General features: G+C 41.0%; 1 protein-coding gene across 1 annotated transcript in view; it reads right to left on the bottom strand.

The window, feature by feature from the left end:
* The window catches only part of ARHGAP11A (Rho GTPase activating protein 11A), a gene marked incomplete at its 5' end in the record, with an annotated part of 145670 nt that overhangs the window by 51152 nt on the left and 68957 nt on the right, over window positions 1–25561 (bottom strand).

The raw sequence follows: 25561 nt of genomic DNA, 5'->3' as shown, positions 1-25561 counted from the left end.
AAGCTTGTGGGCAGGGGTTTGTTAGAGTCTGCCTTTTGGGGCCACTACCTGGCTTTGTCTTTGGGACTTAGCCTAACTTTGAAAATGTCCAAATGTAGGCCACAGTTTTTAAAGCACTGGTGGTGAAGGCTTTCATTTCAGTATCCACTAGAGGTCACCTCCTGGTCCAGATGACAACACTGGCCAAGTGCTAAGACAGAGAGGAAGGATGCACTGCAGAAAGGGGTTTATGGGTTCATGCATTCCTATGCACATTTGCCTGAGCATGAATTCTACAAGTAAGTGTGTGTATATGGGACTGTACTGCACATCCATTCATCCCTTGAAAGGTACATCTTGGATTCCTCTGCATGCATCATTCTTTGGGTGGCAACCTTGCAGGGGAATTCTGACCACTGTAAATATTGCACATTGTGAAGCTTAAATCAGATTAGTTTTATGAAATTTGGGATTACTCTACAATAAATGGACCATTGGCTTAAGATAACATTTCTAGGGTCAAGCTGTGTGGCAGGAAAAATTATCTGAATCTGCCTTCAGCAACTCTTGAGCAAGTATAGCTTTGCTAGAGTGGCATGCAGTTGCCAACTAAAGGAAGCAAGTTTCAGAAGGCAGGCATGCTGGTCTGCAGTAAAACAGATAGAGTCAAGTTCAGTAGCACAGCAGGGACCAGCAAGATTTTCAGGATATAAGCTTTCAAGAGTCAAAGTTCCCTTCATCAGATACAAGTTGGAATGGAAATTTCTGAGTCCTTAGATCCCAGTCAGAAGAGATTGCAATGCACATTGAACCTCTGCGTCGTGAATTCCTTCTTCCCAACATTCCTCCCACTTTCTGACTCAGAAATCTCCATCCAGCTTTTATATGATGAAGGGAGCTTTGATTCTTAAAAGCTTACACCCTGAAAACCTTGTTGGGTTCTACTGGACTCAGTTCTAAAGGAAGCAAGAGGCACAACCTAATCTGCTGCAGTTTCTAGAGGTTTTGAACCTTCTCTAGGGACAACTGGGGTTTCATTTATTTAGACTATTGAAATACCCACCTTTCTGCTGAGTGTTTTAGAAGCCTCAGTGGGTAACAACATAAAACAATATAAAAACAATTTGATACATAAACAACAGGTATTAAAATTGAAAAACCAATCTTGTGCCTCCACCAGCAGGGTCTTTCCCTTTTATCTAGGCTGAGACTGCCTCAGCTGTGCAAGCTAAGCCCTATTGGACTGTTTATTGGATGTCTCATCCTGTTGATCATATTGACTTACATTATGTCATTCTCCTTGTGTCTCTGTGAGAAAGGTGGGCTATAAATGAGGAAAATAAATAAATACCACTTTAGATTTTCCCTCTCAATCAACAAACTGCATGTATTGCAACCCACTATACCTGATCCCCTCGTCTGATGAAGTGTGCTTAGAGAGCACATGAAAGTTTATGTTCTGAATAAAACTTGGCTGGTTTTAAAGGTGATACTTGACTCCTGCTTTGTTTCACTAGATGAGGTTCTTGGCAAGTGGTACAGTCAAGTTGAAGAAGATGTTACAAAAGAACTCAGAACTTTTTTTCCAAAGATGATAAATCACCAGATTATAAAGAAGCTCAGGAAATTGGTAAGCAGATATTTGCACTCCCTTTTGATGTAAGTTTGGGAGTCACTCTGTCCACTGATTTGGTTTGTACAACTGCTCTTCTGCTCAAACCAGTAGGCAGGTGATAAGGCCAGACAGAGAGATAAAAAGAGAAAGGAAGGCTAATTGTGGTGACAATGCTGAGAGATATTCTGCACATTGTCAGAGGTTATTATTTCAGATTGCCTGAGCTGAACCTTATAATTGAACATACTTCTAATACTTAGTTCTTAGTTTATGGACCTGACTCAAAATAAACCCTTCTGTCTATCTGTGTGGCTGCAATAACTAGCTGTTTCAATTTTAGGGGTGGAGGGTGTTGAGTGGACATTTGATTTAACTATATGCAACTTGAAGCAAGTGTTTTGAGGCATTTATGGGAATGATTTTGCCAACAAATCTATGTGTGTCCCGTTCCCCCACCCCCACCCCCATTCAAACCCAGCAATGTCTAAATGAGCCATGCTGAGTCTTAGCTTTGTCCAGGAGAGAACACTTAATGCTTCTCATTGAAAAGATCACAACACTCTGCTCATGTTTGAAGAAGCTCTTTCATTTATAAATGCTGTACATTCATTTAAAACTGCTGCTGAACAAACTAAAAAAATTACCAGCCTCCACTGGCTTTATCACTAAGTTTGGCCATTCACATAGGGTCTTTCTATAGTGATGTTAAAGATTTTCTTTCTGACTGAGAAACTGGCAGGCATTCTGCCCACATAGATATATACACAAAATGTGTGATAGTATCACCTCCAGACTGAGCTCATTAGCAGTACTGCGCTAAACAGAGTTGTGCTCTTCTAAGTCCATCAAAGTCAATGGGCTCAGAAGGATGTGACTCTGCTTAGGATTGCACTGTAAGTGGCCTTTGGTCAGCCTCTGCCCTCCAATCATAAAATCACTTTATGTGGGTACGTTTGTGATGCTGAAGCCGGCACCAAGCTAAGCACAATGCTCTTCTTAGGACATGGGATGTAAAGGAAATAATTCCCAGTTTTGCATAATCACCACTTCACTGTATTGTCAGACATCTAGATCTGGTTCCAGGATTTTAAATTGGGGTCAGCCTGGCCTACATCTTCTGTCATGATGCATGCCATAACACTGAAGCAATTGGTATTAGGGCTATGCCACTCTGTCCAATACAGAAGCAAAAGAGAGAGAATGGAACGCGGTGGAAATACGGGAAGTCTAAATAGGAAAAATGTTAAAAGATTGTTTTTGAATGTGTTTCACATGTGGAACTCTTTACTAAGGCCAGATGAAAAGATGGCCAATGGGTCATTTTCACATAATTTCCTGCACAGCAGAGTTTCACACATATTGTCTTTGAGACTGAGCGACAAAATATAATTATGATCCAAATTCTGCAATCGCCATTAACTTCACTGAGGCTTTAGCATGTGGTTTGGCACTTTTATGGAGCAGAGACAGCTGTACGTGCTTTGACAAACTGGGATATATGGCTGAAACCCTTTAAAATATTACAAACAGGACAACTGTGAGCCTTGCTCAAGAAAAGCATCCCACATCATTGTGTGATCCTTCAAAAGAAGACTACATTTGCGGATGTTCAGTTGCAGATGTCATCTTTTATATTATGGGTCTGAATTGTGAGTCTGTACCTATATAGAGTTAATAAAGAAATATGAATTATAAAAATAGTCTTTACCTTTCAATTGTATTATTCCCACAAACCTCTTCTTTAAGAAACTGCCAAGAGTTTTGTTTTTATTTCTGGGAAATGGTACCACAAGTCTGTGGCCAAATCTTCTGTCTTTCTGTTTCCAAATGTTCTGTTTTCCTTCATGTTTCAAAAAGTTCTCCTGCTCTGTCCTACTTTAGCTAAGGGCAATAGGAAGTTTATTTCTTGATCTCTGCCTTTATTATCTTGAAATGCAATTAGCATTCCCCCGTTCTTACATTTTATTCTCCAACCACATCCACATCAAGAATGGTTTGTCCTTGTTAGGATACACACAAAATGGAATGTTGTGCTATTTATGATAGTTTACTTCCTGGATTTTTCTATTTTGATGGGAAAATCTAGGAAACAAGTGCTTGTGCTCTAGCACAATACCTAACAATGTGTGGCTCCAGCTCTCCTTTTATTGCAAAGAATATATTCTTTAATTTTTGATAAACAGGAGTTGCCTTTTTGCTTCTTTCATCAGTTGATGTAATTCATTAAAACAACCAGCCATGTAACATAAAGTGGTGTGTGTGTTAATGCAGGTGGTGGTTACCTTCCTGGTAAATCAGGGTTTGTTGTTTAGCAACAAGCTGTTCTTCTAACCTCTTCATGTTTTAGATGAATGTTTGATGTAACCAGGGCTTTTATTTGGTAGAAAAAGCCCAGCAGGAACTCATTTGCATATTAAGCCACACACCCTCACATCACCATTGTTTCACACAGGGCTTTTTGTAGGACAAGTCAAGCGGTAACTTATTTGCATATTAGACCATACCCCCTGACCCCAAGCCAGCTGGGATTGCATTCCTGCTCAAAAAAAGCCCTGGAACAACCTAAGAGTAGCCATGCTGGATCAGAACAATAGTCCATCTAGTTCAGCATCCAGTATAGAAGGAGGAGGAGGAGATCAGATATACCCTGCTCTTAACTCAGAGTGGCTCACACTCTGCTTTCCCTTCCCCTCTCCACAACAGACGTCATGTGAGGTAGGTGGGGCTAAGAGAGCTCTTTTGAAAACTGCTCTTGAGAGAACCACTCTGCCAGAACTGTGGCTGATCCAAGATCACCCAGCAGCTGCATGTGGAGAAATGGGAAATCAAACCTGGTTCTCCCAGATTAGAGTCCACACACTGAACCACTACACCAAACTGACTCTCAGTGTCCAAGAGCAGCAAACAGATGCCACAGAGAAGTCAAGCAGGGCTTGCAGACAACAGCCATCACTTGCTAATTGCTTCTTCCAACTTTTGACAATCAGAGGCATGCTGTGTATAGGTCTAATTGTCAAGCATGGCTAATAGTCAATGAGAGACCCATAAATTAGCCCAGTTCTTTTTTACATTCATTTAAGCCAATGGTCCTCAACACACCTTAGAGTAGTGAGTTCCATAAGTCACTGTTTGAAGTGTAATACTTTCCTGGATGTGCCACTCCTCCACATGAACCCTGCTGGGTGATCCTGGGTCAGTCACAATTCTTTTAGAACTCTCTCAGTCCGATTTACCTCACAAGGTGTCTGTTGTGGAGAGAGGAAGGGAAGGTGATTGATTATAAGCTGCTTTGAGACTCCTTTTCTTCTTCCAAGTCTGGTCAGGCATCACTTTGAATTGTATGTTGAGGGCATGATTTACAGGACTAGTCCTGTGAACTACCGATCTGTAGCCTGTTTTCAGTGGATAAAAAAGGAAGAGACTCCAAGTGCAGAAGGATTCTCCAAAAACTGTGGTGAGCTGTCATTGACTCCCTTTCTTAGGATCTCTACCTTCTACTCAGCTAACCTGTTTAGATTTCAATACAGCTGCAGCTGATTTCCATCCCAGTGCTGTGTGCTGACTCTCTTTCTTCCTTGCTGCACCTACTCTGGGCACAAAGAAAGTTGATAAGCAATGAAAGACCAGAGCCTTTGTCTTTCAGACTGTGGCAAAATGTTTTGTTTACAATTGTTTTATAATAAATACATTGACCAATATGTGTCTTCTGAAAATAATGGGGAGGTTTAGAGGCAGGTGTGTTTTAGAGCAAACCCTGCAACAAGAAAGGGCTCTCTAGTCCTTAAGCAAATTGAATAAAACAGTCAATCACTTATTGCTAAAAATGTAGGGATTTAGGGGGAAAGAAGATAGCGGTTGTGTGTGTGTGTGTCTAATCATATGTGCACAGACTGCACAATTATCTGTCCCTGAAGAATGTAAAATTATCCCCACTTGACTGGCCATATTAGGTCCAATACTAAATTGCCATGTGCTAGAGCTCTTTATGCAAGTGGAAAGTCAAGAAAAAGACTGCAATAGTTACTTGTACTTATGTGTCCACTTCTGTTTCTGTTTGTGCAAGATCTTGTGCAAACCAATTTCTGGGTAACATACAGGAAGGAATATACTAGATGTCGCACAAGATCTTGTCCAAGCAGAACTGCACTAAGACCATTTATAATTCCACTTGTGCATTGCTGGATCCAAGCCAGTACACAAAATCATACCCTGTTGCAGTGCTCTATGTGCAGTCCAGTATACCTACAAAGCTCCTGCCTGGGTGAACTTCCCTGTTTGTTTCAGCAGAGGGAGCAGCAGTCTGAATTCCTGTGGCCACAAGGCATTGCTGGATCTGTACAATAAGTGTATTTCTGCTTCCCAATTTTCCCCTGGGAAAAATCCTGACTGAAGATGCAGCACTGACTTCTTAAAGAACACTCTCAGCACTTGGCACAAAATCAGCAAAATACATGGGGGGGGGGATGGGAAAGATATCCTTACAAAGGATGGTGATGAGCAAACACAGTGGTGTAGACTGGGTTGTGTTTTTTATTAATACAAATATACAAAAAATGCAGTAATATTATAACTTCCAGGTTGATTCATATGATAATATAATCCATATTTGATATATCAAATATTACCTATTTTATATACAATGCAAACTTTCATCTCTTTCATTCTCATCTCTTTTGTTTTTGTTCCAGGACAGAACAAAAGACTGCCAATATTTAATATATTTTCTTTGATGAATAGTTTCCTTTTCCCTTGTGTCTGTATACAGTTATTTTATCCATGAGCATGATAAACCACACCTTATGTAACCACATCGCTGTCTTGAGTAAATATGTACAGAATTAACAGGATTCTAGTTGTTGTAAGCAAATTCTTATTGAGGTATTTAAATTTTATATTTAGCTCTTTGGGGAAATAACCGAACAGAGCAATCACATGGTATTGTACCCTTTACTGTTTCCCCCCAAATCTTAAATCAAGCCACAATGTTTTAGCAATAGGACATCACAACCAGATGTGAGGGGAAAAGATCCCGCTTGTCTGTTATACCTCCAGATTTCTGAGGCTGATGGAGTCATTCTGCTCAGTTAACTTGTGTTTTGATAACGGACGAAAATTAAGGGCTTGATTCCAAGATGTGCATGAAAGACAGAGACAAAGGTAACACCGTGAAGATACTGAGGTGATTCAGGCATCAGGGACCAGAGGAGGGAATGAGCAGAATGGATAAAGACAGCAGAAGACCTTCAGGCTGCAGAGGGTGGTAGAGTTGGAGAAATAATGAGACCAGTTTCATGGGTGAAGCCTTTTTTTATAGAGCTATAGTAACGAGGAAAGAGAGTTCATGTCATTCAGCTGAGAAAAGACTCCAAGCTGCTGTGAGTTTCCTGTCTAACTTCAAACAAGTCTCCTTGCTGCAGTTCTGGAACAGCCAAGCTTTAGTCTTTCCCTTTGTGCTGCATCACTGGAAGCAAAGGATTTAACAGAGGAAGACAACAACCTCCCAAATAGCATCTGCTTACAATTTATTCATTCGTTTCACCTAGAGACAAAAATTCATTCAGGAAGACAGAGAATAGGATAACAAGGGCCATGTCAAAAGATTTGGAGCTAAGGATTAGAATAGTCTGTTGCTTGCCCTTGGCTTTAACTAATAAATCCTTATTTCACCCTACAGGGAACCTTGTGCCACCAACTCCCACTGCTGTTGTTGTTGGAGAAGAGGATGAGAACACACCCATGTTTCTCTAGAAAGTGATTATTTTCTTTGTGTTGGAAAAAATGATTTTGATGTCCCCAATCTTTAAAGAGTGGAATGACCTTTAACCCTCCCATTTCCCCTCATGCCCTCAAAGCTAAAAAATAGATAGTGCTTGTAGAGCATGATCTTCAAAGTTCTGTTGACAGTAATTGCTGATGTTTCTGCGATGGCATTTACTATCATTTAAGATTTGTAATGTTCCCCCATGTGTTCAGCACATGGCTACCAGATAGTTTTAATGTGAGGAACTAAATAGTCCATGGAAAGCAGTTGCTGTCATAAATAAAAGGATCGTGAGCAGTCAGTTCAGACATCTTTCTCATGGTGAATTAGGAGAAAGCACAGGAATTCTAGCCGATTCTTCAACTAATGTCAGTAAGCTTCAGCGAGGAAATGCTGGCACTGGATTTATGTCAGTGGAGAATTATGTGGTTTCACTCTTGTTTGGAGAAACAAATTTATCTAGTTATACTCCAAGGTTTTTAAGTACGACACAAATTGACATACTGCCTGCCTAACACATCAGCTCCATCTTCGATACTTTATTCCAGAGCTAAGTGTACCTAGTGGACGAAAGTTAGTCATGATTCATCCTAGTGCGTGTGAATATGTACACACAAGTTTGCAGGGATCCCTTATGAAGTTGTCTTATAAGGAGTTTGGCTACTGGTCCAACATTACGCATTTTAACTGCTAGAAATTCTCTAGGGCTTCAGGCAGAGAAAAGGACTTTCCCACCACCTGCTACCTGAGATTCTTTAGCTGGACATATCAGAGGCTGAAACTGTGACTTCTGCATGCAAAGTGTGTACCAGTGCACAAATTATTGTGATGTATGTAATGAACTGGATATGTCAATGCATAAGAACATAAGAGAAGCCATGTTGGATCAGGCCAACGGCCCATCCAGTCCAACACTCTGTATCACACAGTGGCCAATAATTTATATGCACACACACACTGTGGCTAATAGCCAGTGATGGACCTCTGCTCCATATTTTTATTTAACCCCCTCTTGAAGCTGGCTATGCCTGTAGCCGCCACCACTTCCTGTGGCAGTGAATTCCACATGTTAATCACCCTTTGGGTGAAGAAGTACCTCCTTTTTTCCGTTCTAACCCGACTGCTCAGCAATTTCATTGAATGCCCACGAGTTCTTGTATTGTGAGAAAGGGAGAAAAGTACTTCTGTCTCTACTTTCTCCATCCCATGCATAATCTTGTAAACCTCTATCATGACACCCTGCAGTCGACGTTTCTCCAAGCTAAAGTGCCCCAAGCGTTTTAACCTTTCTTCATAGGGAAAGTGTTCCAACCCTTTAATCATTCTAGTTGCCCTCTTCTGCACTTTTTCCAATGCTATAATATCCTTTTTGAGGTGCGGTGACCAGAATTGCATACAGTATTCCAAATGAGACCGCACCATCGATTTATACAGGGGCATTATCTATCACTATACTATGGCCCCTCCCTACAAGATGAGGTCACAGCCTTGGGATTGTCTTGGTCACTGCTGAGGACCTCTAGTCTCTGAGGTCCTCAACAGTCACATTGTTATTCCTGGATTTTCATGTTGCAATGACAACTGGAGAAAGCTTTTTATCAGTATCCCTGAATGAGCGAGTGTGACATTTGTGATTCTGTAAAAGTGCCATTTATTTGTTCTGTAAAATTTTATGGGAAGATTTATGGGTTTCACCTCAAAGCTTCAGTTGGTACAAAATGCTCTAATCTGGATTTTCCTGCTTAAGTTTATTATTTATTTTAAAATATTTCTATGCCACCTTTCCATCCAAATAGGGTCTAAGGTGGTAAATATGAAAACATTTCAACATTTAAAATATTTAAAATAAAGTATATATTATATACAGTAATTCAATAGAAACCTATAACACACATCATACCACAACCCAGGAAGGAGGCAAGTAACAGTTATTGGGGGACAAAAAAGCCCAAATAGGACAAAAAATTCTTCGTCTGCCAGCAGAAGACAATGATAAAGGGAGATCACAAATTTATTATTTATTTACATTATTTATAGTCTGCCTTTCTGACATGGATTCAAGGCCGATCACACATAGTGAATCAGTTCAATCAACAAAATGGAATATTCAATAACAAATGTTTTAGGATATTACAAGACTGGAAACCACCAATAAGAACAGGAGCATAGCATAAGTATTAATATGATATATTAAGTGGTACAGAAATTACATAATAAGATGCCGTTTACAATACAATACAATAGACAAGACCACAAGACCTGATCATTTATCCAAGTAGGTTTGTGAAACCATTTTGTACCTTGCAGTCTTATTACCTGTGCAGAAAAGCCCTCTTGAATAGTTCAGTTCTGCATAGCTTGTGGAAGGCCAGGAGAGTGGGAGATTTCCTGAACTCCTCAGGCCAGCCATTGCACCATAATGGAGAAGGCATGTGTACAGGCAGTTGTTGATTTTGCCCATTTGCAGGTTGGCACCTGCAGAAACCCCTGCTGACATGAGTGGAATTGTCATGGTGGACCATAGCGAGATAGGCGTTCCTGTAAATAAGAGGGACTAAGATAATGAAGGGCTTTATATGTGATAACCAATACTTTAAACAAATGGGCAACCAGTGGAGGGTTTGCAGAAATCTCCCTTGGGAGCAAGTTGTAATGTTTTGGTGCCACAACCAAGAAAGCCCTTCCTGGTGATGCCATCCATCTAGACTCAGATGGCAGGGGCACCTAAAGCAGCATCTCTGAAAATGACCAGAGTGGACAGATAGATTCATATGGGAAAATGTGGTCCTTAGTTATGCTAGCCCTAAGCTGTATAGGGCTTTAAAGGTCAATAACAGAAGCTTAACAATGTCACCTATTATGTGGAAACTTGGGTTTTATCATTTTTATTGATTTTAACTACAAAGAAAAGCACAAGAAAAGATACATTAAAGAAGGGGAAGGGTGGATACAGAGTGGGAAAAACAGAAACAAAGAAAAATACAAGTATATCAGTTACAGTTCTACCTCCAAGTGAAATACCCAATTCTTTCTACCTGCAAGTATAAAATTCTCCCCATATATTTTACCAACTTTATCTTTCATTATAGCTTTTTAATTAAACTATGACTTAAAATACAAGTCCAAACAATTCTTCTTCAGCACATCACTAAGTTATGGCCCCTCCCTACAAGATGGGGTCACAGCCTTGGGATTATTGTAGGGAGGGGCCATAGCTTAGTGATAGATGCATTGACACATCCAGTTCATTACATTCATCACAATAAAATAATAGAATAAAAAAAAAACAGAGCAGCCTCAACACAGTGCTGGCTCGCTACACTTAACCATATTGAAAGCACAGACTAACTTGTTAGTTTAACAACGTAAGAGCATAAGAGAAGCCATGTTAGATCAGGCCAATGGCCCATCCAGTCCAACACTCTGTGTCACACAGTGGCAAAAAATTTATATATATATATATATAAACACACACACACACTGTGGCTAATAGCCACTAATGGACCTCTGCTCCATATTTTTATCTAAACCCCTCTTGAAGGTGGCTATGCTTGTGGCCGCCACCATCTCCTGTGGCAGTGAATTCCACATGTTCATCACCCTTTGGGTGAAGAAGTACTTCCTTTTATCCGTTTTAACCTGTCTGCTCAGCAATTTCATCGAATGCCAACGAGTTCTTGTATTGTGAGAAAGGGAGAAAAGTACTTCTTTCTCTACTTTCTCCATCCCATGCATTATCTTGTAAACCTCTATCATGTCACCCCGCAGTCGACATTTCTCCAAGCTAAAGAGTCCCAAGCGTTTCAACCTTTCTTCATAGGGAAAGTGTTCCAGCCCTTTAATCATTCTAGTTGCCCTTTTCTGGACTTTCTCCAATGCTATAATATCCTTTTTGAGGTGCAGCAACCAGAACTGCACACAGTACTCCAAATGAGACCGCACCATCGATTTATACAGGGGCATTATGATACTGGCTGATTTGTTTTCAATTCCCTTCCTAATAATTCCCAGCATGGCATTGGCCTTTTTTATTGCAAACGCACACTGTCTTGACATTTTCAGTGAGTTATCTACCATGACCCCAAGATCTCTCTCTTGGTCAGTGTCTGCTGTTAGAGACAATTTGTATGCCTCCCCTGGCCCCTCCAGGAGATGCAAAGAAAAAGAGCTGTCAGTTGGGAGTCTCCTTTGAAGTATACAACTTTATTGATATCAAGAAAGAGGGGAGTCGCTTTTCAACGAGCTCCCTGATTAGTTCCATACATGCCATTTTATCCTTTACTCCCGGCCGATGAGTCCCTCCTCCTTTCCCCATAGGCTGAGGTACTTAGAGGGTACAGGCTACCCGGCACGCCTACTTCACCCCCTCCTTGATATGTACCCCTCCCGTTACATACATTGCATGTGCATTTAAATTTACTTTTCCCCGAGGTGGGGTGTGTCAGTTAATATTCATTACTTGATTACGCCTGCGTACTTGCTGCTGATTAATTTCTATTGCTGATTAATCTCTATTATTAATCTTACTGTTGCCATGGCTTGTTCAGCCGTGTTATTTCTTTTCGGTTTCTGCGTTTTAACAATGGCTACTACCCCTGTGCTATGGTTACTAAATGTTTGTACCCGGTTCTGCTCCTTGCACCTTAACAATCACTAAGACATTACATTTGGTTCCTCCTGTTTCAGCTCATTTCATTATTTCACTCCTCTCAATCCCTACTCTTTTATTTTCACCTGAGCTGAAACATTCTCAAACTTTGCAACCATCAGCTGAGCTTGCCCTTTCTTGGTATGCTTCTTTATTGCTGACTGGCAAGCACTGCTACACACCGGTAAGCAGTGGAGACAACAACAACAGATGATGCTGATTACTACTATGATCATACCGATCTGCAATATGCTCTTGAGCCACCCCCAGCCTGGTAACCAGGAGGTAAGCCAGTTCCAGGGACTTTGTATTCCTTCATAGTTTTCCTTTTAAGTAGTTTGCATTTCTTGTAGGTGCATTTCTATGCTTTTGTTTAAATCATGAAACTGCACATGACATTGTGTTCCTATCACCTTACAGAATCCTCCTTGCTGTGCTAACAAATAGTCTAGGGCCATCCGATGTTGTAGCTGGATTTGACTTAATTCTTCTATCTCAGTTTGCAATTCTCTGATGACCTTCCCTGTTGCATTCACCGTTTTCTCTAGTCTGCAGGTCAGACCTATTATGCTTTTACGATTTTCTTGTGCCACTATTCCTGGATAGGCTCCTAATGTTAAAAGACCTGTTATTAATCCTCCCCCTATGCGGCTGCCTGCATCATCTGAGAGCTGATGGCCCACAATTACTTCCTAACTGTCCGCCTCTGGGACCGAGGTGATCTTCCCTTTTTACCCGGGAATGCTTGGGCAACACCTGCACCGGGAATGTTAAGAATCCTATCCCAACACATGCCCCTCTCCTGTACCCAGGATGATAATTAGTGGCCCACTTATCAAAGAAAAACCACAGGTTGGGATCTTTTATTTTCATCCCTGAACATATACTACCTTTACCTGAAATCAGTCTGGAACATTGGTATGTCAGGAAAAATATCTCCCAAAGTTGTCTTGCCCCACAGGAGAGTTTTGTTCCCCCATGTATGATTTCCTGGTTTTGACAACCAGAAGTAGTCTGTGCAAGCGCTGTAGTTACTCAGCTTGCTCATTCTTTCTTGTGCCTGGTTGAAGCCTGGCACTATAGAGTTCCATACCCCACTATGAATGCAACAGAAACATAAGCCTGGGGTCAACTTGCTGTATCTAAACCACCTTAATCCGGTTTTTCCTATTTTTGAGGGGGAGACAAACAATATTTCGCGTTCTGATCGTTGAGATAATGCTTGTAAGGACCCTACTACTAATGGGGGCTCACTTATTAGTCCAGGTAGCAGACTCAGCATTGCTACTGATGTGGGATGCTCATAAATTAATCTAGAGCTTTTCCCATGTTGCTGGAACATATAATGAGCGTGGCGGATCCATGTATTTCCTCCAGTTCCAGGACATTGGACCTTAGAGATCAGTATTATTAACAGAAGTTTTTGTAAAATCAGATACAATCTTCGACATGATAGGGTCCAGCCACCTGTCATTCTGGTAAATCTTAACCTTATATGTGTTTACACAATCTCCCTTTTGCAACGTACTCCTACTCCAAAGTTCTAATAATGCATCAAACGATATGAATTATATAAAACAATCTTTTTAGAGTCCATTTAACACTTAGAAAACTTAAATTAAAAGTTATTTGTTTGTGATTTTATGCTACCGTTCAACAATTTTATTTATCAGCCATGTAATTCACTGCTGCTGGAGCCTCTTTCACCATGTGTAATACATCCAGCCACTCTCTGCTGTGCCAACTGCTGTTTACGTTGTTAGTGTCACCTGGCAAGGTTCTAACCACTGCTGAGACAACGGCCTTTCCTTTCCAGTCTTGACTAAAACCCAGTCACCCAGTCCATGTTGGTGTAGGGACAGCGTTCGCATCAGCAAGGCTTTTCTGTTGAAGAAAGAAAACAGCACGGACAGTAGCTGATCCAAATAACACATAATAACTCAGCCAGTTATTCCCGACTGAGGCAAACTTTTTAGCAGCATTTTGATAAATAGAAGTAGGTATATCAAGGTAGAGTAACTGATCCCTTAGCACTAAACAGTATTTTAGCCTTCCTCCTCAAGGCATTTCAGTACTATCCACTTTTATACACCACACACACACGATATAGGTTTTTTTCCAAAATTTCCTAAACACACAAATTTCCTATATCCATCTTGGCTTGAACTCCCTGATACTTCCCTTCATACAACCACTTTTATTTAATTAATGGCTTGGAGAGCCACTGTTTTTCCTTTTACAGTCTCCTACACAAATTATACCTTAAATTCAACTAAACTTTATAATGCCACTTTTCCCAAAACCCTGTTATTGTTTCTTCTTTAGCCTTTTTTTTTTTTAACTGCCACATTAGTTAGCTTATTCTCTATAACCTTATCCAAAAATTATATCTGATACCTGCACACACATAATAACTAACTGTACTGTTCCCTTTGCTTCACCAATCCTTAATTCTTCTGATATTAATTTTATCAGGGGTATTGTAAAAAAAAAATAGTTGGTGGATTTCATCCAGGGATTGTTATGCAGTTGCACCTATTTTTCAATAGTCAAGGTAGCTAGATGGGGAGGAAGAGGTGGTGCCATCAGAAAAGTTCAGGAGCTGCTCTCCTGTGAGCTCCTGCTAAATTCAGGATCTGAATTCCCCACCTTTACTGGTTAGCATTTTCATTTTCTTTTTCCCTTCAAAATGTTTAAGAGTTTTATTAACCTAAATAAACTACCCTTTCTCTTTAATAGAGTTTACATTTGAAAACATGAAGTACAGGTTTGGCCAGACCATCCCAAATTAATTATTCTTGCCTTTTGTTCCCCCTTGTTCCCTTTATATCGTTGCACCTTTTCTCCTCTACTGCTTGGAAAGAACCAGCACTTCCCTGGAGTAGAGGAACATCTTTTAGATTTGGTTAGCTTTTTGATCTGGAGGTTTTGTAAATTTTACATTATCATGTTTCTCCATTCCTTGTTCTTTAAAAGTCTCCAGATTCCAAATATAAAGTTAGTTTTACATTTTAGAAATCTGGAATTTGTCATAACTAGCATTATTCTGTTTTATTGCTTATAAACTACTATTAAAAGTATTTCTCTAGGCAGCACACAAGGTTGCCATTCTCACCCCACTGCATCTAGAAGACTGGAGAGATCTGTCCTGCCTGCCTTTGGATTAGAAATCTCTAAATTCACATCATTAAAACTTTGAGTCCGCTTAAGAGAATGTTATTTCCTCTGGGGGTCCAATTCAGATATCTCACTTTTTATTCCACAACTTCTGATATAATAGTGCATTTTTTAAATAGTGCATGATTTTAACCCTACCAATGTTCCTTTTAAGCTGCCGAGTACTGGCAGTTGTGCTCTGGGACTACTTTTACAAAAAGTGTGAGCTGAAGGCTAGAAGTCCATGAGCCTGCCCATGCCAACTCATCTTAAAGGGAACATTGGCCCTCACCCTTTTAGGGTTAAAGCATCATGTTCTTTATAACCAATGACATAAACATTGCACTTTCTTCTCCCACTAATTGTGCTTCAACAACTTCCTTGTTTATTTACAGAACATTGATAAAAACCAGGTTTAAAAGCTGTAAATGCGTAAAATTAATTTATCTACAACTGTCCTTTTAATTTATAAAAACTTTTTAAAAAACCCTCTCATCTTACATTCATTCTGAATACTTAACTCTGCTTTGTTTTAAGGCAAACCTCTGTTCAGCAAGAAAAAAAAAATCCTTGGAGAAAGGACCTGCCTTCTCCATCTTAGCTACATATTGTATTGTTTCCTAACATTCCAAAAGGAGGGGCTAGGACTTGGAGGATGCCAGTCTCCTGGCAGGAGAAAGGCTCAAAGTTTGGTCTATAAAAGGTTTTGCCAAACAATTTACCAGGAAAGCAACTGAATCTGTTTTAGCTACTCAAAATATGTACCCCAAAATAAACTCTTAACTCTTATCACCACTTTAAAAGAAAGAAATCCTTCCTAACACTTTCAGCTATTTTAACCTTCTATGCCACAGTTATCCTGCTAAACTCCAACCATGAAAGCAAACTTTATTTTAACACTTTACTACTTTCCAAACACTTTTAATCTCTGACTATATAGACAACACTCTCTTTATAATGTATTTCTTTATAATGTTCCAACAACATTTCCAAATTAGCTTACTTATGCAACGCAGAACTTACACTTTTCACTAAGTGTAAAGATAGTCACTTCTTTACAAATACCAAATACTAACAAGAACAAAAGAAGGGAAAAGAAAGGAAAAGGAAAAAAATATTCCAACAGAGTGGGGGGGTTGACCAGTTCTCTCCCCTCTCTGTTTCCCAACACTCATTACTATAAATACTTTCTTTACTACAAGAGGATTATCTGACAAAGATCACCCAATAACCATGTCCAGGTTGAAGTTCCTGGAATACTTTAAGAATGCAGCTGCAATCTAGAGAAATTGCAGGATGTCTCCTGGCTACACCTGGAGACTGGTATCCAGACTTGAACATGAACATATGAAGCTGCCTTATACTGAATCAGACCCTTGGTCCATCAAAGTCAGTATTGTCTACTCAGACTGGCAGCGGCTCTCCAGGGTCTCAAGCTGAGGCTTTTCACACCTATTTGCCTGGACCCTTTTTTGGAGATGCCAGGGATTGAACCTGGGACCTTCTGCTTCCAAGCAGATGCTCTACCACTGGGCCACCGTCCCTCCCCAAGAGACTTTAGCCAAGAGAGTTCCCTTTGTTGTGGCCACACTAAAAGCAACCATTTCTTTTTGTTTTTCCCTTTTAAATTTCATCATGCAGACCAGTGATCCTGGTTGAGGCATCCATGCCCCCACATAACTGGATTCCTCATTTCAAGGCCTCCTTTCATTAATATAAATGTTTAACAGCTGTCTCACTGTTTCATCAAAGCTACCAAAGGGAGGCCAGATAAGTCCCCGCAACTTATACTTTGGCCACACAAAAACAGAGAAGTTCACCATCTTCTCCTTATTCAAACAGTCAAAGACTATCCTTCTAGCTTCTTTAGCATCAGTGCTAAATGACTGTCTGCCTGTATCTGGGGGATTCCCTAAGCCTCCCCAGATCCGTTACCCTCTTTAAACTGAGAACTTCTATTTCCCATTTGCCGCGGTCTTACCTTAACTAGACGGGACGTCCCGATTTCCAAGTTTGTGCGAGCTCGTCTTTCTGGCAGGCCCCTCCTGCCTGGCAGGCCCCTCCTGCCTGGAGCGTCACCGACTGACTGCGATCTACAGTGTCACGGGTCTTGAGCTGTCTCCAATTCCAGCCAACGGAGATCCAATGGGTCGTGAAATACTCACGAGGTGCACCTTCCCAATTGGAGTTCGCTGAGTGGGCTGGCGACAGGTCACGTGATCCCGGACGAGACCCCAATTGTTAGAGACAATTTGTATGCCTCCCCTGGCCCCTCCAGGAGATGCAAAGAAAAAGAGCTGTCAGTCGGGAGTCTCCTTTGAAGTATACAACTTTATTGATATCAAGAAAGAGGGGAGTCGCTTTTCAACGAGCTCCCTGATTAGTTCCATACATGCCATTTTATCCTTTACTCCCGGCCGATGAGTCCCTCCTCCTTTCCCCATAGGCTGAGGTACTTAGAGGGTACAGGCTACCCGGCACGCCTACTTCACCCCCTCCTTGATATGTACCCCTCCCGTTACATACATTGCATGTGCATTTAAATTTACTTTTCCCCGAGGTGGGGTGTGTCAGTTAATATTCATTACTTGATTACGCCTGCGTACTTGCTGCTGATTAATTTCTATTGCTGATTAATCTCTATTATTAATCTTACTGTTGCCATGGCTTGTTCAGCCGTGTTATTTCTTTTCGGTTTCTGCGTTTTAACAATGGCTACTACCCCTGTGCTATGGTTACTAAATGTTTGTACCCGGTTCTGCTCCTTGCACCTTAACAATCACTAAGACATTACATTTGGTTCCTCCTGTTTCAGCTCATTTCATTATTTCACTCCTCTCATCTGCCAGTTCACAACCCATCAACTTGTATTTGTAGCTGGGATTCTTGGCCCCAATGTGCATTACTTTGCACTTGGCCACATTGAACCGCATCTGCCACATTGATGCCCACTCACCCAGCCTCAACTGATCCCTTTGGAGTTCCTCACAATCCTCTCTGGTTCTCACCACCCTGAACAATTTAGTGTCATCTGCAAACTTGGCCACTTCACTGCTCACTCCCAACTCTAAATCATTTCTGAACAAGTTAATATCATCATTAGAGTAAATATATGAAATATCATGAAGGCACAGACTAACTTGTTAGTTTAACAGTATCATCATTAAAATAAACATATGAAACCAATATCTTTAACCTTAACAAGCTAAAAATAAAATATACTAGCTTGACTATCTCAGTATTGACAGTTTCTCCAGACAAACATACAGATTAAAAAATAGTAGTGTTGTCTGCCCTCTTAACAATTGATCCAAAATTAACTGTTTATTTATCTAACATTTTTTGCAAAACTTTTTCATCCTTAGAATCTCACTTGACCTTTTAAATTGCATATCAGTTCTTATTAAAAATTCCATATTTAGTTACCTACAGAGGAAACAACAATTCAAAGACCCTTCTTCCTGAAAATTTTCCACATCTTGATTTTTGTTGCTTAACTCAATCATATTGAAAATGAAAACTAGCTTATTAATTTAACAATATCATTAAAATAAGCATAAGAGGCAAATATATTTATCTATTAAGTGCAGATCTACCTAGTTGCAAGATAATTATGTTGTCTACCTTCTTAGAAATATAGCCCCAAAATCTCAGCCTTTTAAAATCATATATCAGTTCTTATTGGGAATTCTATATCTGACTGCCAACAAGATCTGCCCAGTTACAAGTTAATTACATTGTCTGCCTTCTTAAAATTGAATCCAAATTGACTATTTATTTACTTAAAATTCTTTTCAAAACTCTTCATTCCTTTAGCTCTTATATCCATATTACACTAGAAGTACAACTTAATGTAACCCAAAAATTTCACTTTGCCTATTAAAATCGCACGTCAGTTTTAAAATCGCATGTCAGTTCTTGTTGAGAGTTCCATATCCGACTATCCACAGAGAGAGAGAGAATTTAAAAATCCTTCTTGAAGAATTTCCACATCTTGACTTTTTGGCTAAAACGTACCTTCTCGCTCCTTAATGCAATCCTCCCTCTCAGTAACAGTAGGAAAAATTCCATGCCATTTGTTCCTATCTGCAGAACTTCAATCAGTCTCGATTTCCAGTCTTGCTTTTTTAACTGCGCCATAAGGTTCCATTTTGGTTTTCTTTTGTTCATTTCCCAGCTGATCACTCTCCCCTCCATTAGCCAGTGGTATTGAAAGCACACTTACTTGCCAAGTAGAATTGCCGTGCTTGGGGTAGAGAAGTGATACATCAGAAGCTTATTGAATGGAAAGAAAGCAAGCATTCGGGTGTTCACCTTTTTCTGCTGTATTAGCTATTATGGTGGTGAAGCTTCGGGTCATGCAAGAAGGACAGGAACGCTATGCCCTGCTTCCTGCAAATGTTCCATGCCGAAAGGAAACCCCTCCAGGATCTCCTTATGGGGGTGCCGCATCTGTGGCATCCCTTCAACCGCCTGATTCAGAGGGGCTGCAGGAGGACGATCCATGGACCCCCCTGAGCTCTAGGCGCCATAACCCGGAAGAACCCTATTATGTGGAAACTTAATGATGACACCTTTTGCTTTACATGCCCCTCCAGCAGTCCCTGGGCTTCATGTATGCTGTAGTTAGGGGGTGAGGGTTGTGAAGGAGCAGTTCTGGAATTCTGAGAGCAGTTTCTGGGTGCCACCAGGGATTAGGGAGCACACAGCCAACTGTCAAATGGCTGCCATGGGGGCTGGGACAATCCCTAGAGATACCCTATGTTACTTTTGGGTAATGGGTGCTGCTGCTGTAAACAAGTTAAATTGAGGATGATGGGGGAAGAATAAGTTCCTGCAAGATTAGACAGATCAGTATCTTTGAATTCAGCAACGAGCTTTCTTGCATGGCTGTTCCTGCCTCTCTCTGCAGTTTGATTCATGAGTTACTCCCCAACCCTGCAGGACTATGAGAGGGACTCACTGCACCTCCTTTTCGGGTCCAGCTGCTGCTGCCGGTTGGGCTGAGATGAGCTGCTGAGCTACAGGTATCAGGCAGGCACAGCCTCCTCTCTCCCTCCCTTTGGAATGACTCGGTCAGTCGGTCAGTCACTCATTCACCTGCCACACTGCACTTCAGTGCCACCCAGGCTGCCAATCACCTTGCCTTCTCCCCTGCCACTGCCACACTATGGCAAGCTGTGAAGGGCAAAAGAGAGGAGGCACTCATGAGTCCAGCCACACTGGTTCACTGCCTTTTGGTCTCTGTGGATGGAGGCTGTCACAGCAAAGCTGAGCCTGACCATCCCAGGGTTGCAGGGGGAGAGCACAGCCAGCTAGCTGCTACTCCTGGCAGGTGCCCACAAAAGTCATGCCTGGCCTTTCTCCCGGGTGCCTTGTGTGAGCTGCTGGCTTGCCCAGGCAGGTGAGGGAAAGGTAGTGGTGAAGAGCAGCAGGAGCCAGCTCGTGGCAAGATGCCACTCTAGACAGCAGCCTACCTTGCCTACTCCCTAGTGCTGGCCCTGGGCCCCAAGAGGTAGTTGAGTTCTCTGTACTTTTGAGGAAAATTAATCCCCCACACACACTTTTTTTTTAAGTCAGATTTTACTGCAAACCCAAGTTTGCAGAAATATTTGTGTAGGCTCTGTGAAGCCCTGATCCACAGACTCAGCTATCTGCAGATGGGCCCCAAACAGTATATAGATGTAAAGCATCAAAGTCCATCTCCCTCTCTCACACACGCACACATGATTTTCAGTACCTAAAGACTTGCCAAAGTCAGTGCATTGAAATTCTTTTTGAGGTTTTGCATAGGGCAATATTGTTTCATTTGTAACCTGCTCTTTCTTCAAAGAGTTTGGCATGCACAGGGGTTGTTTATTTTAACAGCATTTCTGTGAGATGTTAGCACAAAAGATATTGACTTTCCAAACTCACTTCATAGCCAAGTGTGGAGCTGAAATAAGCCTACTTGTACAAGTTGAGCACCGAGACCAGCATATAATGGAATATATGTTATGTTATATGTAGTAGGTATTTTTATTTTATGTTATTATCTTGTTTTGTTTTTTCCTTGTGTTGTTACCTGGATGCAGCCAATTACAGAGAATACACAAACCCCTCATAGTTATAAAGTATAAATTGTATTTACCTACATAGAGTTTAGTTTATGAAGACTTTAAGCCATTTCACCAACCTGTCAAAGCTGTTACCTGCTGACTCCACATCCTTGCCAAGAGCCAGAACTTCCTTCCCTTGGAGGAAGGCTCTGTGCAGCTTGAGGTAGAGAAAGACTCTATTTTGTATCAACTAGAGAAGCATGATCAGGGCTATGTGCTATGTGCAATCAAATAGGACTTCCTGAGCAATCAAATTGGGTCTCCTGAGTGCATATTGGACCTCCTATGTGCAATCAAATTGGACCTCCTGAGCAAGCAGCCAGATCCCCATGGGAAAACTGACATATATCCCACTCAAAGCTTTGTTCTGTGACTTCCAGAGACCCTCATACATCCAGGACCAAATGAACCACTGTTGTTTGAAGGACAATAACCTGACACTCACTTCACTTAAAGAAAGTCCCTTACAATACAGACATGCCCTGTTACCTAACCAAGACATTATTTAAGAACAGTAACTCATTATTTGCCCTATTAACAGACCCTTCAGAGTAACATCATTACCTTGAATTTCAGTTTCCCAGCATGGCAAGAAGTGTTTAATATTTAAGGACCTTCTTGGACTTTTGAAGACTCAGTATTCCACTCATATACTGCCCCCCAAGAAAGTACATGTATATATGCAGAATATGAACCCTTGCCTTGGGGTCAAGAGATGCATGTGAAACGGCCACATCCATGCAACTCCCTCTGTCCCTTGGCAGCAAAGCCACTTCACACAACCTCTGCGGAGATAACTAGCTGCAAACTGCTATTATTTTTTTTAACAAGACTGAGGCTGGATTACAGTTTGCTTTGAAAATGAAAACAACAACAATAAAGCATATTGGCAAAAATAATCATGAAAATAAGCCTGATACATATATGGATCATGACTCCCTTCTTCAATATGCAGTTCTCGCAACTGACAATAATATCAAACCATCAATGAGAAAACCTTTCAACTTGACTATTGAAGCTGCCCATCTTTTCCTCCCTACCCATCCTCTGTCAGAATTCTAAGGAAATGGTAATCACTAAATTATTAGCACTATGTTGCAGGAAATTAGAGATGAACAAGCTATTAAATGGTTACACCCCCTCCTCAAGGTAAAGGCTATTGACTAATGATGGAAGCTTTAAGAAATTATTTGTGCTTATCACCTACAAATGATAAGCACAAATAAATAATACTACAAATCCACATTTTCCCCATTTTCTTAAAGGGTTCCAGTCCACAAACAATTCTCCAGTCTACCACACTAGTGGTCTTCAGCTTTTCCACAGCTAGGCCCCACTTTTAACTCCTAAGTAACAGCATGGAACCCACATGTTATCACATTCACATGACATCAGGGCCAAGAGACAAGAAGAGAATGTGCTAGAGTAGAGGTGGCCAAACTTGCTTAACATAAGAGCCACATAGAATAAACATCAGATGTTTGAGAGGTGCAAGACATGAACAAATATTACACATGTCTTTATTAAAACTCTTAACACTTTCTTTGCACAGAAAGATAAAATACAGATATATGCACTTTACAACATGAGCATGTTAGAAGGAATTATGACCTCACCAGTGTCAAGGCCAGGACAGTGGGGAAGAAAGCACAGAATAGGAAAAACAAGCTGAACACCAGAAGGTGTTCCAGAGCAAGAAACAGACCAGAACAGAGCGATTCAGAGACCACCCTCCCCCATGAATTAAGAGTAGCAAAAAATGACAGCTCTATAAAGATTCTACAACCCACCTGATGGTCCTGACCAGTGTTCCCTCTAAGCTGAGTTAGCGTGAGCTAGCTCACGGATTTTTAGCCTCCAGCTCACACATTTTTGTCGTAGCTCAGGAAAAATGGCCTCAGAACAAACCAATTTTTGCAGTAGCTCACAACTTTAATGCCAGTAGCTCACAACGTAGAATTTTTGCTCACAAGACTGCAGCTTAGAGGGAACATTGGTCCTGACTCATGTATTGAAGACTATCATAAATGGAATCAAGAGATATAAATTAGTTCCCTCAAGCTAGACTGTCCAATACTGTAGCATGATTTTCAATAAAACCTAAGGAGCTGTTTTGTGGAACTAGCTGAACATATTGCATGAATACTGACGCAGCCAAACCAGTTAAACATAAATTCTCCGGTATACATGAGATAGTATTGGTGGATAAGGGGGATCTGACTTGCATGAATGAAACCTGGCAGTTGACTACAATACTGTCTCAGATTAATCTAGCCAAGTATGCAATCCTTCACCAATCCTGTACTGAGGGACTTGGTGTTGGTGAGATTCTCTGAAAAAAATTTCCTTTCACAGATTCCCAGCGCAAATTTTATTGGATTCTTTGCTGTTGTTGGGAGATCATGTTGATGCAGTTGTGACACCCCATCCTGGCAAGTGTTTAAGTTGTTTCCATACCTGAACTCTGCTGAACTGGCCATACTGATCCATACCTCCATAACTTCAGGACTGGTGACTCTGAAGTTTTGTTTAGTTCAGAACACAGTTGCTCATTTATTAACTAAAGCGAGAATTTGATCATATCACCCAAATTTTATATGGTCCATACTGGCTGCCTAGTCACTTCTGGGTCAAAGACAAGTGGCTGGTATTTATTGTTGAAGCCTTATGTGGTCTAGTAACTACACTCCTGAAGAGCTATCACTCCCAATACGAATCCATGTGCCAACTTAGGTCTTTTTATGGCTTTCGCCTGAGTTTGTCCCTGAAGTCTATTAGATCAGTCACAGTTTGAATACACTATCCTTAGCTGTGGCTTAAGTTCTTTAGAACATTCACTCAAAAGACACCAAGCAGATTCCTGTGTTGGCACAATTTCAGAGGCATTGTAAAGCCTTTTTATTTAAAGATGATAATGAGACTAAGTGGTGAACAGGAAATAATGCTGTACAGTTATATATACAGAGGCTAGATAGCCATCTGACAGTAACATTGATTCTGTGATCTTGGGCAGATCATGAGAGGGATGGCAGGAAGGGTTGCATCAATGCTTATTACTCATGGCCCTTTCTTACATACCCAGAGAATGCTGATCACCACTTGGGGGTCAGGAAGTAATCTTTCTCCAGGACAGTTTGGCCAGGGATCCTGGAAGGGTTTTTTTTTTTGCCATCTTCTGGGCATGGAGCAGGGGACATGGGGGGTGGGATGTATTTATGAATTCCCTGCATTGTGCAAAGGGTTGGACTAGATCACCCTGGAGGTACCTTCGAACTCTATGATTCTTATGTGATGTACAGTTAAATTTAAGGACCTTTTAAAAAATTTGCTGTAGTTTTAATATGCTTTGTGTAGTGTGGAATATTCCTGCCCTTGTAAACTGCCTTGAGTCAATGTTTGATGATGGAAAAGGTGAGGTATAAACATTTAAATAAACAAGAAATATTTTTCTATTCATCTAGCTTTGTTGACTGAGCACTACATCATTGGGTACAATCAGATGGGAGTTTTGCCCTACCATAGCCACTCCCATCCTGAGATTAAAGAGGCATGTTCACACACACACATCTGGCCCCTGCCTCACAATCCCACCTATCTCATCTTCTGATGCCTCAACCTGCATTTAATAACCACTGGGTACTTCCCAGTGGCAAATTCCTTACTGTGCCTCCGTGGTGCAATTCCAGCCATCTGAATGGCTGGGGCACATCATCCTTGTGCCATTCATGTGCAGGAGTGGTGTGAATGCTCCTAAGAACATAAGAGAACATAAAAGAAGCCATGTTGGATCAGGCCAATGGCCCATCCAGTCCAACACTCTGTATCACACAGTGGCCAATATATATACACACACACACGCACACACTGTGGCTAACAGCCACTGATGGACCTCTGCTCCATATTTTTATCCAATCCCCTCTTGAAGTTGGCTATGCTTGTAGTCGCCCTCACCTCCTGTGGCAGTGAATTCCACATGTTAATCACCCTTTGGGTGAAGAAGTACTTCCTCTTATCCGTTTTAACCTGACTGCTCAGCAATTTCATTGAATGCCCACAAGTTCTTGTATTGTGAGAAAGGGAGAAAAGTACTTCTTTCTCTACTTTCTCCATCCCATGCATAATCTTGTAAACCTCTATCATGTCACCCCACAGTCAACATTTCTCCAAGCGTTTTAACCTTTCTTCATAGGGAAAGTGTTCCAAACCTTTAATCATTCTAGTTGCCCTTTTCTGCACTTTTTCCAAGGCTATAATATCCTTTTTGAGGTGCGGTGACCAGAATTGCACACAGTACTCCAAATGAG

This window comes from Heteronotia binoei, chromosome 21, assembly GCF_032191835.1.
Source record: "Heteronotia binoei isolate CCM8104 ecotype False Entrance Well chromosome 21, APGP_CSIRO_Hbin_v1, whole genome shotgun sequence".
Lineage (NCBI taxonomy): Eukaryota > Metazoa > Chordata > Lepidosauria > Squamata > Gekkonidae > Heteronotia > Heteronotia binoei.
Note: the sequence above shows the minus strand (reverse complement) of the source record. Positions and strands in the feature narration are given on the sequence as shown.